This window comes from Miscanthus floridulus, chromosome 8 (genome assembly GCF_019320115.1).
Source record: "Miscanthus floridulus cultivar M001 chromosome 8, ASM1932011v1, whole genome shotgun sequence".
In the NCBI taxonomy this organism is placed as follows: Eukaryota; Viridiplantae; Streptophyta; class Magnoliopsida; order Poales; family Poaceae; genus Miscanthus; species Miscanthus floridulus.
In genome coordinates, this window is record NC_089587.1 from 54,470,756 (window position 1) to 54,476,023 (window position 5,268).

The 5,268-nt window shown below is 46.1% G+C and overlaps 1 pseudogene; it reads left to right on the top strand.

Annotated features, from left to right (window-relative positions):
- Nucleotides 1-918: 918 nt before the first annotated feature.
- LOC136475415 (uncharacterized) lies at nt 919-1,990 on the top strand (annotated as a pseudogene).
- Nucleotides 1,991-5,268: the final 3,278 nt, after the last annotated feature.

Here is a 5,268-nt window from a genome sequence, read left to right on the forward strand (position 1 = left end):
AAAGGTTCAATCAAAGTTAACAACTCAGAAAAGAGAAGAGCATAGGGATAGAGCTTGTGAGTATATATGTCGGTTCTTTTATGAAGCTAGCATTGCACACAATACAGTACTTCTTCCTAGCTTTGCCAATATGGTTGAGGCCATTGGAGCCTTTGGTAGAGGTTTAAGAGGGCCTAGTCCCTATGAGATAAGTGGACCATTTTTGCAGAAAAGGAAACAGAAGGTGTTGGATGGATTCAAGAGCCATGAGGAAGCATGGAAAACCTCAGGTTGTACACTTATGACAGATGCATGGACAGATAAGAAGGGCAGGGGAGTAATGAATTTGGTCATGCATAGTGTTGAAGGGGTCCTTTTTTTAGATTCTGTGGACTGCTCTGCTGTCAAGAAAAATGGTAAATACATCTTTGGCCTTGTGGATAGATGCATTGAAGAGATAGGTGAGGAAAATGTTATCCAAGTGGTCACTGACAATGCTAGTGTTAATGTACAAGTCTCCTAGCAGCAAAGAGACCCAAAATATTTTAGAATGGATGTGCAGCTCACTATCTAGATCTCATGTTGGAGGACATTGGGAAGCTTGAACTAGTTCAGGAAACAATTGCAAATGCAAGACAAGTGACTGCATTTCTCTATGCTCATACATGGGTGCTGGATTTGATGAGAAAATATCTTGGTAAGGACTTGGTTCGCTCTGGAGTTACTCGATTTGCCACCGCTGATTTGAATTTGAAGAGTTTGCAAGACAACAAGAAGGAGCTCAAAAGGCTCTTTAGAGATAATGATCTCAATGAGATGGGTTACTTGAGGAGTGCTAAGGGGAAGAAGGCAGAAAAAGTGGTGAACTCTGAAGATTTTTAGAAAAAAGTTGATAGTGCTGTTAATTTTTTTGAGCCATTGGCTAATGTGCTGAGAAGAATGGATAGTGATGTGCCTGCAATGGGATTTTTGCATGGATATATGCTTGAGGCAAAGAAAGAAATTGCTTTGAGGTTTGACAATGATGAGGAAAAATACAAACCTGTTTAGGAAATAATTGACAAAAGGTGGGACAGCAAGTTGAAGAGTCTACTACACTTGGCTGGGTACTATTTGAACCCTTATTATTATTACCCAAATAAGGCAAACATTGAGAATGATGGATCATTTAGAGCAGCTATAATTGAATGTGATGATGAAATTCAAGATAATATCATTGAAGACCTCAACAAATATAAGGAGCAGCAGGGGTCATTTGGACATGACATTGCCACAAGACGGAGGAGAAATAAGGACTTCAACCCAGGTGAAAAATGTGAAACTAATGTGATTGATAAATTATCCAATATAATTGTTTTTGCTATCACAAGAGTTTAACTTCTTTGCTTATTAATACAGCAATATGGTGGCTGAATCATGGCACAACTACACCTAATTTGAGGCTGTTGGCAATAAAGATTCTAAGTTTGACATGTAACTCCTCTGGCTGTGAGAGGAATTGGTCAACATTTGAACAGGTATTAAAAATAATTCTACTTCCACAACTCACCTACATGAATTTATTTTGCATTGCTGCTCATTCCTTGAATTTTATTCAACTGAACAAAACTAGGTACACACAAAAAAGCGCAACAGATTACTTCATGAAAGGATGAGAGACCTTGTATTTGTCAAATTTAACTCCAAACTAAGGCATAAGAAAGAGAACAAGAGTAGAGATCCCATAGAGAAGGAAATTAATGATGTGCTGGAGGATGACAACAATGAGTTCATTACTGAATTAGAACTAAATGCAACTCAAAGTCAAGAAGATCAGGGATGTACAGAACCATCAACAAAAGCACAAGAAGCATCAACATCTCAAGCAAAAGCCAAAAGGAAGAGAGCTCCACACCCTAGGAAGAAATTCAGGACCCTGGCATCTCTGATGACACCTCAATCTACATCCTCTGCTTCTGAATCAGAGGAAAATCAAGATGGTATGGTATCTACTGATGCTGAAGATGATTAGGTGAGTACACCAAACTATTCAGATGCTGAAATTCACGTGTGATGTACTGATATGTACCAGACTATGGTCTATGGCTCAATGCCTTTTATTTGTTTGTCTAGTTGTCTATCATCTTTGTATGAACTTTGAACTCACGTATGTCCCTATGTGATGTATGATGTATTATTTATGAACTACGAACTTTGATGTAATGTGTTAGTAAGACTTTGAACTATATGCCCCTATTGGTATTTGTAATGGCCCCGTTCGCTAGTCTGAAACTTGGCTGAAACTGGCTGAAAACACTGTTCTGGTTGAATTATTGTGAGAGAAAAATATTGTTCCGGTTGAAAAAAGAAGCCGAACAAGCCGAATATGGGGTAAGCCGAATAGGACCTATTTTCATCTTCTATATCTTTATAATGTGTAAAATTACATGATGTTTGACATATTTTTTATCCGGCCACTAAATGATTTAGCCTACTATTTAACTCGCTATAGTCTTTTTTAGCCTTTTGGAGAGGCTACCGCTAAGAGGCTTAACTAGCTATTTAAAACACTGGTGGCTACCCAAAAATCCGCTCGACACTTTTTCTCCCTGCAGCGCGCGACTCTTCCTCCCGTCCGCCCGCACGCTGTGGTTGCCGGCCTCCATCCCCACCGCCGCTGGTGCCCCAGTCTCGTCGCCGGACCTCCCATTGGCCGGATCCGGAGGTCCTCCGCCGGTGGCGGCCTGTCCGCCCCATCGCCAGCCTGGAGGCGGCGGATCCGCCCCGCCCCAACCGCATCCGCTCCGGTGGGCGGATCCCGCTGCTCCGTCCATCGCCAGCCTGAAGCTCCCCGTCTGCACTGCTACATGCCCTGCCCAGCCAATGCCGTCTTCCTCCTCCGGCCCACGCCCAAGCGTCCCCCACCATCGGTCATCCTCCACGCGACAAGAAGCCCGCGTCGGTTTGGGAGCTCCACGCCTGTCTTCCTCCTCCGACCATGACCAGCCACCGGGCACCTCCGCCGTATGCTCGAGGCTGCCCGAGCCGCCCATGTCCGTGCCGTCCAACGTCGGCCCCCTGAACGCAGGCAGTCTGTTTTAGGCAGTACGGCTGTAGACAAAAAAAAAAAAGGGGGGGGGGGGGGGGGGGGGGGGGGGTACTCTCAGTCTCAGAGTAGGTAGCTACCCAAAAATGCTCTAATTGGCCGTCTGATCTCCAAGTTTCGTACAAAAAATGAAAGAAAAAACAGCCGCCTCAATCTTTCCTATAGTATACAACTCAAGAATCAAGAAGCAACAGCATGGATGTTTCCACCACGCCCGCCGGCGCCTTCTGCCGGGGGGCCAGGCGGCGCGGGCCCTCGCATAAGCACACGCGCCGCCGTCGCCGCAGGCGACACGGCATGAACCTTTCCGCCGCTGCCTTGTGCTGGTGGACCAGGCGGAGCTGGTCCTCGCATAACCACGCGCGCTGTCGCCGCCGCCGGCGCGGTATGGATTTTGCCGCCTCTGCCCTGTGCCGGGGGACCAGGCGGCGTGGGCCGTCGCAAAGGCATAACTGCGCGCGCTGCTATCGTCGCCATCGCCGGAGCGGCGGCATGGACTTGCCCGCCGCTGCCTTGCCTCGGCGCGCCGGGCCTCCCTTTCGGGGAAGGAGCGGCTCTGCTCGCGCCCCGGAGCAGCTGGGACGCCGCCGCATCCACTCCCCGTGGCGCACTCGGCAGACTGATGATTGGAGCTGGGCGGTGGAGGGCGGCGACCAGCTGGGACGACACGTAGCGCAGCAGCTGCCGCGGGAGCGGGCTAGTTGGCGCAGACGATGGCGACAACGCCATGGCTGTGCGGTCGGCGGTGATCGACTTCGGATCGAGTACAGGGGGTTCTCGGTGACGATCGATCTGAACTCTCCCTAGTGTTGGCGTCGCTGGATGTCTGTCTGCACTGCGAATGGAAGGACCGCTGCTTTATACGTAGTAGTATAGTACTACCAGAGGAGCAGGCAGCGCAAGGGACGGCGTCTGACTTTGACTAGTCTGGCTGTTCAGACACTGTCAGTACAACGAGTGTGTAGTGGTACGAAGTCAAGTCAAGCTTATGCGCGTATTTTTTACCAGTTCAAAGCTACGTAGTACAGTACTACTGAGCGTAGCTAGTTTTGAGCTTTGACCCGCTCAAGCGTATACATACAACCCCAATTGTAGCCAGGGCCGGCCCTGTGTTTTTAGGGGCCCAGGGTGAAACCAAAATTTAGGGCCCCCTTATATACACATGAACTAAGCACTTTATACGTATAAATTGTTAATGATAAACGCTTAGTTGCATATACAAAAGCTATATTCAGAAAAAAAAATAATTCATATATAATAAAATACCTTAAATTTTTATTCTCATGTTTTGGATGCGAAGTCAATAATTATGATAGATACTCTAGTTCCTCGACAACAACCAGTCAACCATCACCATCTTATTTGGATCTCTACGCTTGAATTACTCTTATAAAAAAACTTACGTATAGATCTCTCCGTGATTGTATTAATTCATCTACTCATGCTCACTTTTTTCTTTTCTCTATTTGACAAGATTTTGTACAAAATATTTTTTTTAAATAAAGAAAGCATGTAAGCTTTACTGTACTGTGCATGCATAATCATGTGCGCTTTGAAGAGGCAAGAAGATAGTGAAGGAAACTAGCAAATTGCTCTGGCTTTCATGTCTTGTTTAATAGGAGAAGATGAAGAAAGCTAGTTAGCATGGTTGCTCAGGGCCCACCAAATCGAGTTCGCAAAGTATAGCTCGCATGAGGATCGTCAGGTTGTTGCAGAGCGGTGTACCTGCAGGCTAGCAACGGCGCAGACTATTCGCTGGCTCGCTGCTGAGCCTTAAATACGGTATTCCTGGGATGGGGCCCCATGGGATCGGGGGCCAGGGCGGCCGCCCCGCTCGCCCGCCCTCAGGGCCGGCCCTGATTGTAGCAGTCGTCATGAATCTGGATCTGGTCAGCACCCATGCATGTGCCAATGAGGTGGCTGAAAACTGAACATCATGTGTACGTATTATACGTACTAGCAAATAGGCCCGTGCGTAAAATTAAACATTCGTAGAGAACGACAACAAAATACTACATATCTGTTCATGTTTCACTATTTTTACAAAATTTAAAAGCTATAACTTATTTATAATGACCATGGCATCCTAGGCAATTATATGATAATGTCCTACTTAGCTGTATCGAAATAAAATACAACATTGATAAAAATTTATCTGGTTCCAAAATAAGGAAATATTTACTTGTAAATATTTTAACTTTAAT